The sequence below is a fragment of the Microcaecilia unicolor genome, chromosome 4 (genome assembly GCF_901765095.1).
Source record: "Microcaecilia unicolor chromosome 4, aMicUni1.1, whole genome shotgun sequence".
Lineage (NCBI taxonomy): Eukaryota > Metazoa > Chordata > Amphibia > Gymnophiona > Siphonopidae > Microcaecilia > Microcaecilia unicolor.
Window position 1 is genome coordinate 56,454,768 of NC_044034.1, and position 14,466 is coordinate 56,469,233.

The 14,466-nt window shown below is 39.4% G+C and overlaps 1 protein-coding gene across 2 annotated transcripts in view; it reads left to right on the plus strand.

Moving 5' to 3' along the window:
* The window catches only part of GRIA4 (glutamate ionotropic receptor AMPA type subunit 4), a 520,316-nt gene that overhangs the window by 407,591 nt on the left and 98,259 nt on the right, over positions 1-14,466 (plus strand). The window lies entirely within an intron of this gene.

A 14,466-nucleotide genomic window follows, 5' to 3' on the forward strand; every position in this document is an offset into this window, starting at 1 on the left:
GTAGGTTGGCAAGTGTTTTGATTGCATGCATGCCGAAAAGGTTTCTGTGATCCATTGTTACTGTATGCCTTTGTATTTTATGAGAAAGATGTCAATGAATGCAGAAATATTTAAAATAATTTAGCATGACAAGCCTTTTTTTTGTCTTTAACTGGTATAATCATATGACTCTACTTATTGTCTTTAATGTTTTGTATTTAGCTCGGTGGTTGAATGTTCTGTAACATCAGAGTTTTTATCATTAATCAATAAAATATTACTGATGAAATTAGATATTTCAACCAGTTTTCTTTGGCATTTGAAGCTTCAGCAAATCATTGTTTTCTCATGTAGTACAGTAAATATTGTAGTTATATTCTGTTCCTCTAATTATGGTCAATGTAAGATACAGTCAGGGACTCCTGGTGGGTGGCACGTCATGATGACAGGACTCAGAAAAATGTTTCTGGATTGTCGGACCTATTCTTTGTATTTTCTTATTCCTGTGTTGTAATAAACATTCTTATCGAAAGACACAAATAACTGTTTTTGTTTTTTTTATATTAGCAAAGGCCTATTAAGCTTCAACGGATTTCTTTAAACAAAACACTGTTAAACTAATTTTTATGAGGAAGTGTTGCAATCTGAATATTGGGAAATGCCTGAATATTCCAACAGGATTTAACGATTTGGTGAACAAGGTCCACTTAGTTTTATTACTCAATTGTAAGCATTTTAAATGTACTTTTTCAAAATGTCAGCCATAATTCCTGAGCCCATCTCTTCAATTTTAAAAGTGCTCTGAAGCTTCCCAAATTCAGATCTACTTATTCTATAGCAGAAAAACTACCATAGTGCTTTGTTCCATACTATATCAATGTTAAAAATGTGCTATAGGTGAGTGTGATATACTAAAATATATCCAACAAGAAAAGAGAGCATGCCAGCAAAGAGTCATGTTCAGATAATAGTACAAAAAAAATCTTTTTCCCTGTTCAAATTTATTTTTTCCCCTGAATAAATCCAAGTTTTAGAAACAGCAAATTGTGCATTAAACAAACCTAAGGATGTATTAAATATGTTCCAAGTGAATTTATGTAAAAGGACAAAAGCAGGGGTAGTGGCATGCACACGTTTATGTTATTGTAAATACTTGATTAATCGCCAAATTTGGGCATGCCAAGTCTGGGCGAAGTACAATATAAAATCATCATAGAAAGGAAAAGAACTCCAAATTAAGGGGCCCTTTTACTAAGCTGCATAAGCGCCTACGTACGCCCAATGTGCTCCAATTCCGAGATGCCGCCCGGCTACTGCGTGGCCCAGGCGGTAAATTCATTTTTGACACGCATCCAATACACGCATCAGAAAATATTTTTATTTTCTGGCGCACGGGAGGTAATTAGCATTTGGACGCGCGTTGATCATTACCGCCCAGTTAAAGCATGAGACCTTACCGCCAGTCATTGACCCAAAATGGACGCTCGTCAATTTTCATTTTGCCACGCATCCATTTTCAGCCCAAAAAACAAAAATGTATTTTTTACAGGTGCACTGAAAAATGATTCTGCACGCTGCCAAAACACGTGCCTACACTACTGCACCTTAGTAAAAGGACCCCTAAAAAAGGCAGATATACATTCAAACAATAAATCAGAGAGACAGAAACCAACATGCAAACATAGAACATAGGGGGCCTTTTACAAAGTGGTGGTTAGCGTGCCCACCCGGCAGTAATTTTGAAGTAGACACGCGCTGTTTTCCGCGGTAGAAAATATTTTTCTATTTTCTACTGTGAAGGCATTTCCAGTGGTAATTGGCAGCACATCCGCATTGGCGCATGCTGCATGAGTACCACGCATGTAGCACGTGAGCCCTTACCGCTAGGTCAATGGGTGGCAGTAAGGGCTCAGGCAGAAAATAGCCGCATGCGACTTTTAATTTTAGCACATGGCCCAGTGCGCGCCAAGAACACACACCCAATCCAACTGATATTTTCTTGCTACTGTGATGTAGCAGCAGTATTCTCTGACTGGAAAAAGGAGGTTGTACCATCTAGTAGACCCAATCCCTCTTGAGCAGCTCTAGTATTCTCTTGCCCTTAACTTTGCATCTCTATGCTGCTTGTCCATGCTTCTGAAGAAATGTTAGTGATCACGGTGTGACCAAAGAGCTCAAATCGTCAAAATCAAAAAGGGGGAATTCTATAACTGGGTGCCCGGATTTAGGTTCCCCAAGGATGCGTGGTGAGAGCCTAATCCATTAAGGCATCCTGTATCAGTGCAGGGGCGGACTGACCAGTGGAATAACAAGGCAATGTCCGAGGGCCCACAGCAGTAAGAAGTCCACTCTCTCCTAGCATCCATCTAGTTTAATCACTTTTGAAAGGTGGTTAGCGGTCCATGACCCTTATTGTCCGGGGGTCTGGATCACTGTCAATCCACTCCATTGTCAATCAGTGCACTTTACACTATATGCCTGCATTTACACCAGCCATAAAGCTGGCATAATTGTGGGCACCTAAATGTGGCAGGAACATGCATGCATAACTTACAGCATTTTATTTATTTATACAGTTTCTATACCACACTATCCATAGTGCTTGGTGATTTACAAAATTAATATTCGTAATAAAACAAAAGACCTATTACATAAATCATCACAATAAAATTTAAATGAAAACATCCAAATCCTATACTCATTGTAAATAAACTCTTAAGTAGACTTGCATTTGTGATGAAAGGCTTGTTGGAATAAGAAAGCCTTCAATTGCTTCTGAAATTAAGAATATTTCTTCAAATTATGCAAATTATCTGGAAGCACATTCCACAATTGAGCCCCTTCAACATAGCACATCTCAGATCTATTTTCTTCCAATCAGATATGCTCCAATGAGGGAAGTTCCGCCCGTTGCCTGTCCATGCTCCACCCTTGTGTACGTCCCCTTGCTTTTATGTGTGATGCCACTTATGCACACCCTTTTAGAAGAGCACTTGCTAGCACTTTGAGGCTAAGTATACACTTACATGCGAAAATTCTAGTATTCTGTAATTTAACATACAGAAACGGTGTGCAACTGTGGGCACCCCATTATTATTTATTTTAAATATATATACCCCGTCTATCCCCAGGCAGTTTACATAAAAGAACACACATAAAAATACCAAATAATATGCCAACCATGCGCTACATAAAACAAATTATCACAGACAGTTAAGCATCACAATATCACACTCAAGCCCCCAAATTGAGGAATTACTACATAAATAAATGTCTTGAGCACCTTCTTGAATTGCTGCAGAGATGGATGAAAACAAGTATGGCCTGGCAGCTCATTCCATAAAACTGTATCCATGCTGGTGGCAACAAATAATTCCGGAATCATAAGATGCGGGATTGTCTTACTAAAGGCCTGTGCCAGTTGTGTTCTGATGCACAAATTACTCCAGCAGGAACAATACAGGTATAATAGATGCCTTAGGAAAACCTTCAGCCATGTACCCCCAGCCCCAAATTTACCTTTCATATTCCTAGCCTATCCCCACCCTGATATCTTCTTTTTAAAAAATTTGCATTTAACATATCCAATCAAGGAATCCACCTTGGACAGGAGACTGAGGAATATATAAACAAGAAATGATCTCAAATACCAAAAACAAATATACATTTTGTAGTCCCAATTAGGGGGAGAAAGGAAGAAAGAAATTCCATAGGAAAATGGAGGACACGAGGAAAACGATAAACGGCAAAGGGAGGATTTCCCTCCTCACATCTCTTCAGGCCATAAGTGACTAAGCAGTAGTAGAATTGCCCCTGGATAAAGCTCCGTCATCTTCAAGAAACAATTGCAATTGAGATGGCTCAAAAAATGCGTAATGAGTATTTTGAAAGAAAACAAACCATTTACATGGAAATCGCAATTGAAAGATGACCCTCATAGACACAACAGCCTGACAAATGGACAAAAACTTCTTCCTTCTAAACTGCGTCCATCTAGAAACATCCTTGATGGGCGTTTCTGCTGTCGGAGTAAGAAAGGACTGCGACTTGAAAGGCATTTTCATAATTAACCTAAGAATCACGATCATCATGTCACCTATTCCAGAACAATCCTGTAAAAATATACTGACGGGCATCACACGTTTAGGGCCTCTTTCACTAAACCGCATTAGCGATTTCCACGCGGCAAATGAGAGGAAGCCCATTCAATTCCAATGGGCTTCCTCTCATTTGCCATGCCGGGAATCGTTAGCATGGTTTGGTAAAAGAGGCCCTTAAATATTAAACATTGTTTTGAGTGTTCATGCATAAATAATGAGGACAATTTCCAAAAGTCATTTACTCAAGTAGATACTATTTATCCAGGCAAGCAGGTATTTATTTGAAAAGTAACCCTGCAGATACAAGTACATGCTAATGGTTCTTTGAGTTAGTCTGGCTATCAGGATCTCTTCTCTTGCTTTGACTACCGCTGCCCCTAGAAGCCTGCTTTTTAGGCGACTGCCTAGTTTGGCAAATAGTTAAGCTGGCCTTGTACATCAGATATGGTCACAAAGAAATCCCTGTATTTTCAATAGGAGCAGCACTGGTAACAAAACATTAATAAATAATTCCGTACCAGCTGGAACAGTATCCCTTGAAACCTTTGGGAAATTGCGCTTAAAAACGGGCACCAGAAAAGATCGGCACTGAGTTTGATTCTATAAAAAGTGCACGTCCTTTATAGAATCACGATTAGCACTGATTCCAGTACCCAAGCTTTGGGCATCGGCCTTACACCTGCTGAAACCTGGTGTAAATGCTGGCACTGACTCCATATTCTATAAGTACGCACGCTATATTTTGGAATGCCCCCGACACTCCTGTGCCCCTCCCATGGCCACACCCCTTTTTCAGATGCACACTGGGAGTTAGGCACCCTGCCTTAGGGGCCCTTTTACTAATCTGTGGTAAAAAGGGCCCTGCGCTGGCGGTGGGGGGCGTTTTTTGCCGCACCGAGGCTCTTTTTACTGTAGCGGGTGAAAAGGCCGAAAAATGACATGGGCATGTGGTAAGATTGCTTTTACCGAGTGGACATGCGGGAGGAAGCACTTACCACCACCCATTGAGGTGGTGGTAAAGGTTCCTCAGCTAGCCCAGCAGGATCTGTGAAGCGCACAGCGCTGCCCAATTACCATCGTGTAACCCCCCCTACAGAAATATATTTTTTTAAATTTCCACTAGCACCGGAAATGCCATGCACAGGGGTTGGAACTATCGCTGGTGCCTATGTTGATCCAGTGGTAGCTGCAGATTGGTGTACAGTAAACCTACGGTGGGCTTATCGCCGTTTAGTAAAAGGGCCCCTTATGGAATAGTATGCAGCCAGATGTGCATGCAAATTCTAATGGGTGCCATTTAACCTCAATAACTGGTTATTAACCCCCAATTATTGATGGTTCAGTGCTCATTATTCAATTAATTTGCATGCACATCTAGGGACCACAGGCAAATCTGGGTGCCATATGTAGAATCCAGGGGTAAATATCTTCCTCTGAATATTCATGTACATAGATATTTGGGAGGGACACGATCTCATGATTATAAAATAGCAGCTATAACAAAACACATCTTCAAACATGAACTCAGAACCCCTAGTTATCAAAGCTCAGCTGATAGATTTGTTCTCCTCGGTGGATACTGCCAGTGACACAGTTCATAAGGAGATCATAGGGGCTAATGGTATCGTTTATAATTCAATCAGATTATTTTAAAAAGGAGATTACACTTTAATATTATGTTAAGGAAAGCAGCAGTAGTATAAGATTCAAATGCTCACATAAGGTATTATGGTAGTAGCTTAGGAGCTCATTTCCAAAAGAGAAAAATGTCCAAAAAGTGTCAGAAAGCCCAATTTGGATGTTTTTCTTCTCAAAACGTCCAAATCAGTATTTTCGAAACCTATTTTGCAGATGTTTATCTATACAATTTTTCTGCAGTGCATCAAAATTACAAGGAGGCATGTTGGGGTGTTTCAAAGGCAGGATTAGGGCATGTCTAACACTTGAATGTTTTACAACCATAATGGAACGAAACCAAAACGTCCAGGACTAAAACTAAGATGTTTTGATCTAGACCTGTTTTCAAAATGAATAAGGCACAAAAAGGTGCCCAAAAGGACTAGATGACCACTGGAGGGACTCAGGAGTGACCCCCCCCCCCCCCCAATTCTCTGCAGTGGTCACTGACCCCCTCATCCCACAAAAATGTGAATTACCAGCTTCTATGACAGCCTCAGATGTTAAAGTCAGGTCTATTAGAGCAGCATGCAGGTCCCTGGAGTAGTATAGTGGTTGGTGCAGTGCACTATTCAGTGGGGGACTCAGGTCCCTATCTCTCTCTACCTGTCACACTTGTGGTGGAAACTATGACCCCTTTCAAAGTCACCAAAAGCCTAGTGTACCCACATATAGGTTGCTTCTTCACCCATAAGGGCTAATGTAGTGTGGGACAGTGTGTTTTCTGTGGGTTTTGGAGGGCTCAGTGGACAAGATAAGGGAAGAAAGGTGAGTTGTGCACCTGGGAACATTTTTATGAAGTGCACAGAAGTGCCTTCTAGAGTGCCCCATTGCTCTCCTGGGATGTTTTGGGGACCAGTCTACAAAAAATGCTGGCTCCTCCTACTTCCCAATGACAAGAACTCTACGTTATGCACTTACTCTTTTTTTTTTTTTCAAAAATTGACTAAAAAACAAAACGTCCAAAGCACAAAACCTTGTTCGAAACAGAATTTTCAAAAAAAAAAAAAAGATATTTTTATTTTTTTCAAAAATGACCTTATCTCCTATTCGGATTTTGGACATTTTGTGCAAAACGTCCAAAGTCAGACATAGACATATCGAAAATACCCCTCCACTTAGCAACATAAAAGGTCAAACTTACTATTAAACATTCTGGAAATATTTCATTGTAGCTGATACTATAGTTGTCAAAACCATAAGATTGTTAAAACTTCTTGAGAAATGAACATTCAGATTTAGGGTAGGAGAAATAGTGAAAGAATGACAGAATGAAAGATGGGGGGATAAAACTGTTTTGTTAACAGACTAACAAAACCAGTTGAAGATAAGAAAATGAATGCATGAATAGATTCTACAGTGCAATTTAAAATATGAGGAGAGGGATTTTCAGATGATTTTGTCAGGTAACTAATTATTTACCTAGGAAAATGTGATTGGAGAAAAATGCCCACCCCCCTCTGCAGTAAAAAGTACCCATAATATGTCACAGTGCTGTTATGTAGAGGCCTGTAAGTAACACATCAGTTTCAAAATTCCCTCCCTCTCCCCTTTGTACTTCTGTTTTTCTTTTGTAATCATAATAAAGATGGTTTAAATATAAAATTTTCCCCTAAAATGTGCTTTATTTAGAAAGAACTTTCTTTTTCTATTTTGTGCCTATGGAAAGCATTGATTGAATAAGGCCCTATAGAAATATGCCATGGGCTAGAACTTGTTTAGCATTGTATCATAAAAAATGAAAGAAAAGACCAGTTGGCCCAACCAGTCTGCCCAGTTATTCCTGTCTACATTGCAAATATTTAACCAAATTGTCAGATGAGGGGGTCTTTTACAAAGGTGAGCTAGCAGTTTTAGTGTGTTCAAACGCTAGAGACACCCATAGAAATATATGGTATCTCTAACATTTAGTGTGTGCTTATTTTTAGCATGCGCTAAAAACGCTAGCACACCTTTTTTAAAAGGACCCCTAAATGAGCATCCCACCCTTTATGCCTGCATCCATTCCGTATCTTACATCCAAATTTTCTAATAACCTACACGACCACAGCTAGAAAGGCTGTGTCTGATCATCCACTTACTATGTATTTCAAGCCTTGCAAGACAGTACTCAGCCATAATCAACCTGCTGGTACCAATCTAATTTTTTTCTGAGGTGTTGTAGCCTTCCACTATCAGCCCAGTTACCCCATGGCTTATGATATCATTGTATTGAACTTTATTATACCCCCTTTTGTCCTTCTCATCTCTTTCCTGTACTCAAGAGGGGGTCTCCTTCCAATCCTGTTGCTACCATTGGTCATAGAATATGACTTGTATATGGATCTGAGATTTCATTACTCACCTTTTCCAAATCTGAGCTCAAGTTATTTCCATGTCCATCGTGGCTTACTATTGAAGTTGCACCTGAAACAATGGAGGATGATGTGATGTATCCAAGGCCACAAGAAGTATTACTGAAAGAGAAGCAGGATTTAAATCCTAGTTTCTTTGGTTCACAGCCTGCTATTCTAGACACTAGACTATTCTCCAAGACAATGGGGCCACAAATCCCAACATCACCTCACCTCCTTACCACTGAGAATCCTTTCTGCTTGTTCTACACTTCCTTGAATTCCTTCACTGTTTTCGTGCTTACCATCTCCATGCACCCATCACCCTTTCCATGAAGAAATATGTTCCAAAATTGCTCTTGAGTCTATCTCCTTGAAGATTCATGCCATAGTCTCTTGTTCTAGAGCATATCTTATGACAAAGGTTTTCTTCTTGAGTCTGATTTATACCTTTGAGATATTTGAATTTCTCCATTACTCTTCTTCTCTAGGATAAACATTTTTAGGATACAGTATTCTTGAGGGGATCTCACCCATGATTTGTACAGATATATTATAAATGCTTTATTTTTGCTTGTTCTACTCTCTTTGCACCCCATATCTCTCTGGCTTTAATGACTACCTTAATCATCTGATTCACTACCTTGAGATCATCCAACACAATCACTCCAAGGTCTGTCTTCTATTTAGTGCACATCGGTCCTGTCCCCAAACTCCCCATATTCCCCTGGATTCTATATAGCACGCCAAGAGATCCGTGCCGAAATCCAGGCAGATACTATAACAATTTGCGTAAATTAATTGGCTTAAACAAAAATTAGCATTTTTTGGCAATAATTAGAATTTACGTCCACAACTCGCTAAGCATATTCTGTAACACTGCACCTAACTTCTAAGGTGCCCAGACAAAAAGGGATGTGTTTATGGGCAGGGAAATGGGCATTTTGTGGGCGTTCTGAAATTACATGCGTAGTTATAGAATATGGCCCTTGGCATCTAATTCTACGTGCTGGGATTTACACCATGTTTTCATTGGTGTAAATGGACACACATAGTTGTAGGCGCTGGGATATCAACTAAGTGTATTCTATATACCATGCTTATATGGAGGCACCACTTATAGAATACGCCTAGGCGAAAATGTTTTCCGCGCAAATCTTTTAGGTTCCATATATAGAATTCCCACCCCATTGTGTAATTTTCACTCCTTTGGCTTTTTTGGATCACTTCTCATCCTTTCTGCTCCCTCAGAGGTAATCACTCTGTTGCAGACCTTATTGTTATCTCAGAAAGTCAATTCTTTCCTCCGCCCTCCAGATATCAAACAAATCCGGGTCCAAGACAGATCCCTGGGGCATGTCACTGTTATGGAAGGTCTGTAGTCTGTCAGTTAGTTTATTCACCAATTTCTGCTGTGTTTAGCAGCTGCTTATAGTCCTGATTTTTCTTCGTAAGACAAACTGAGATGTTTGTTTGTCAAGTATTAACACCAAGGAAATGATGTGGCAACTATGTCATAACAAGAGGGTTTTCACCAAAGCTACTCCACTCAGTGTGATGATTTTTTTTTTATCAATTAGTTGAACAATAGACTTTGGAAGGGCCTTCTGCACCTCACCGCCTCAAGCCACAGGAAAATGAGGGTTATTATACAGTTTTGTTTTCTATTCAAATTCACCACAGGTTGTGAGATACGCTTCATTGAACTAACATTAGGTTTCATCCTAAAATGATGCCGTTCATGAATTTTTAAGACCACATAGGTCTCTTCTTCATATATTGACTCTCTTTGTATCCACATTGCTAATGAAATCCAAGTTTCTGGGTTATGTAATGATCTCAGTTTTTAGCTTAGCTGACCTTCTTTTTGCAGTGGAACCATCGTTTTCACTTTCAACTTAAAGGTGCACAAGCCAAGCACAGAAAGATTGGCTAGTCAAACAGCCACACTAAGCTTCCTGATCAGATTTCCATCTGGGCAGAATTACAGATATATTTCAAAGGTAATTTTAGAAAACTTAGGCGTCATTTGTACCTGTAAAAGGCTGATCTGCATGTGGAGATGAATAATGTACATGTAAGAAGGGGTGTGTTCTAAGTGTGGTTTAGGTGGACCTTAAAAGTATACATACCTACTTCCCTGTTTTACAGCAGAAATATAGGTATACTTCAAAAAGTATCCCCATCACCGTTTATACCTGCTCCAAATCATACACAACTGTTAGCTAACTGCTTCTTTGGACCTGGGATTTGAAGGAGTGATTGGGGGGCAATTCTGCATATATCTGTGGTGTTTAGAAAACCCCCAAACAAGCACAGAAATTGAATTTTGCCGCTCATCTCCTTAATTGGTTTTGTAGAAACTGGAATTTACACACAAACCCTCAGATTCTATATATGGTGACTAAATTTGTGTGCACAAATCAGGGGGCATTGTCAAATTGTGTGTGCAAATTAATTGATTAATGAGCCAATCAGTGACAATAATTGACTGCTAACAACCAATTATTGGCATAAATTGGGATTTACATGCACATCATATTCTATAATGATGCGCATGACATCCTGTAGCATTTAAATTCAAGAGGGCATGGCCTGGTGTGTTCCGGGGTGCATTCCCAAATTTACATGCATTGTTACAGAATAGGCCAGATCAGCACCTAACTTAAGTCAGGTGCCGTTTATGCACTGAGGGGATCTTTTACTAAGCTGCAGTAGCGTTTTTAGTTTGCGGTAGAAATCAGCTGGCGGTAGATGCCAAGATGCCCATTATATTCCAATGGGCATCTCAGAATTTACCGCCAGCTGATTTCTACCGTGAGCTAAAAATGCTACCATGGTTTAGTAAAAGACCCCTGTAGCCACTATTCTATAAAGGGCACGGATTCTTTATAGAATATCGCTCAGCACTTAAATTTTCTGGCACCAATTTCTCAGCACCATTTGTAGAATCTAGTCCAAATGGTAGTAAAATGGTGCATACACGTAAGTACATAAGTATTGCCATACTGGGACAGACCAAAGGTCCATCAAGCCCAGCATCCTGTTTCCAGCACTGACCAATCCAGGTCATAAGTACCTAGCAAGATCCCAAAACAGTACAATACATTTTATGCTGCTTATTCTAGAAATAAGTAGTGGATTTTCCCCAAGTCCACTTTAATAACGGTCTATGGACTTTTCCTTTAGGAAGCCATCCAAACCTTTTTTTTTTAAACCCCGCTAAACTAACTGCTTTTATTACATTCTCTGGCAACGAATTCCAGAGTTTAATTACACATTGAAGAAATGTTTTCTTAGATTCATTTTAAATTTATTACTTTGTAGCTTCATTGTGTGCCCCCTAGTCCTAGTATTTTTGGAAAGAGTAAACAAGTGATTCACATCTACCCGTTCCACTGCACTCATTATTTTATAGACCTCTATCATATCTCCCCTCAGCCATCTTTTCTCCAAGCTGAAGATCCCTAACTGCTTTAGCTTTTCCTTATAGGGAAGTCATTCCATCCCCTTTATCATTTTCGTCGCCCTTCGCTGTACCTTTTCTAACTCCATTATATCTTTTTTGAGATGCGGCGACCAGAATTGAACACAATATTTGAGGTGCGGTTGCACTACGGAGCAATACAAGGGCATTATAATGTTGTCATTTTTTGTTTTCTTCCCTTTTCTAAAAATACCTAACATTCTATTTTCTTTCTTAGCTGCCGCCGCACACTGAGCAGAGGGTTTCAGCGTATCATCAACGATGACACCTAGATCCCTTTCCTGGTCAGTGACTCCTAATGTGGAACCTTGCATTACATAACTATAATTCGGGTTCCTTTTTCCCACATGCATCACTTTGCACTTGCTCACATTAAATGTCATCTGCCATTTAGATGGCCATTTAGAGGAAAGGCTAAGCATCTAGGGCTCTTCAACTTGGAGAAAAGATGGCTGAGGGGAGATATGATAGAGGTCCCAGCTGTAAAGGACTAAAATACAAGCTGATACACGCCACCACCTTCTCTTACATGAGCACGCAATTGTGGAATGCATTACCTACAGCCCTGAAAACTATTGACGAATTAACTAACTTTTGCAGATCTTTGAAGACACATCTCTTCAACGAGGCATACAAAGAGAACCCATAACCTTACAAAACTACCTACCAGCTCACCCAGCTATTAAAGTCCACCTTCTATACTATCCTGCTTAATACCCTCCTTCTCATTACCCTTTCTTAATCTTTGTACGTTACGAATTGTAACAGACATCCTGGAATGAATATGTCATAACAAAACTCTGTAAGCCACATTGAGCCTGCAAATATGTGGGAAAATGTGGGATACAAATGCAACAAATAAATGAGTGGAGAGGAATGGGTAGACGCGAATCATTTGTTTACTCTTTCCAAAAATACTAGGACTAGGTGGCATGCGATGAAGCCACAAAGTAGTAAATTAAATACGAATCTTAGAAAAATTTTCTTCACTCAACATGTAATTAAACTCTGGAATTTGTTGCCAGAGAATGTGGTAAAGGCGGTTAGCTTAGTGGGGTTTAAAAAAGGTCTGCATGGCTTCCTAAAGGAAAAGTCCTTAGACCATTATTAAATTGACTTGGGGGAAAATCCACTGCTATTTCTGGGATAAGCAACATAAAATGTATTGAACTTTTTCGGGATCTTGCTAGGTATTTCTGACCTGGATTGGCCACTGTTGGAAACAGGATGCTGGGCTTGATGGACCTTTGGTCTGTCCCAGTGTGGCAATGCTTATGATGCCCCAGTCTCCCAGTCTTATAAGGTTGTCTTGTAATTTTTCACAATCCTCTTGTGATTTAACAACTTTGAATAACTTTCTGTTGTCAGAAAATTACCTCACTAGTTATTCCCATCTCTAGATCATGTATATATATGTTTAAAAGCAGCAGTCCCTCACAGACCCCTGGGGAACCTCACCATCTACCCTTCTCCATTGAGAATACTGACCATAAAACCCTACTCTCTGTTTTCTATCTTTTAACCAGTTTTTAATCCACAATAGGACACTACCTCCAATCCCATGATTCTCCAATTTCCTCTGGTGTCTTTCATGAGGTACTTTGTCAAACGCTTTTTGACAATCCAGATACACAATATCGACCGGCTCACCTTACTTGCACATGCAAAGCCCCGAGTTATGCTTTAATTTTTTTTATATAAAACAGCTGTCTCTGATGTATGTACTGCCTGTCTATGCTTATTTTACAAAAGACTCTGCCTTCAGTGAGCCCTTATTTATAATGCCATGCTAATTTTGAACATCCTGATTTGACCATCCCTTTTCCAACCTTAGATGACTTACGCCTAATTGGGCTATCTATGACTTATTTTTTTTATCTCTGGGTGTTTGTATGTAATAAACATATATTTATAGTCCTGTTTTGGTCTAAATGTATAATAATGTCAATTATTTGTGTTCATGGTTCAAAGAGGCAAAATACCACTTTCCTTTTTTCATTTCCATTTCTTTCCCAAAGACAATGTGTTTCACATTTTTTCCAAAAATTCCACGTGGTCACCTCCACTGTTGTGGTTTTACTGTAAATGAACAGTGATGATGCTGTTGTATTCATTGTCTGAAATTTTGTGCTATAAGCAAAATGTTGCTGCAGCACGAACAACTTGAAAGCAGGAGGAAATGTCTACATTCATAATACATTACCCATTTTTAGAATCCAAAACAATGTAAGAAATAAATCATTTGGAGCAAAAAACGAAAAGTGAACCATAGATAAGGGCTTTGGATAAAAACCAGGCAAAAATAGGCCTCTTGACATTTTCAAGAAATAAGGTAATGTTATTGCTTTAGGGAGTTCAGGAGTGCAGAACACTGTGCTGAGCAAGTTGAAAAGGTACTGGACCTAAAATGTAGTGAACATGTGACTTGCCCTCTACTACTCTTGATAAGTATTAGAAAAAGCATTAGCACAATCATTTGTGAAGGATGAAGGGAAAGAGGTGTAACAGGTGAGGGACGAAGTCGTTTGTTGTACAGTCAGAGCTTCGAAATTGAATAAATCACTATAAGACAATCAAATCCCTTGGGATTATTTTGCTTTAAACTAAAGCCAAAAGCAATTACTGGCTAAGTTGTTTGTCAAATAACAGAGAGAAACACATTAAGTACTCTCCTAACTCATTTGTTCGGAATGCCAATGAATATGAGTTTTTGTGGCATTCCATCTGTCCAAAGCAATTTCAGGGAAGCACTTTACTGCTTAACTGTATAATACCTGGCAGCTCTCCCTTGTTAGCATTTCCTCAAGGGTTTTAGTATGTCTTCATTATCTGTGAATTCTATTAGCAAACCCTTTGTTGTTTCAGTTAATGATAACCAGTTAGATATTGT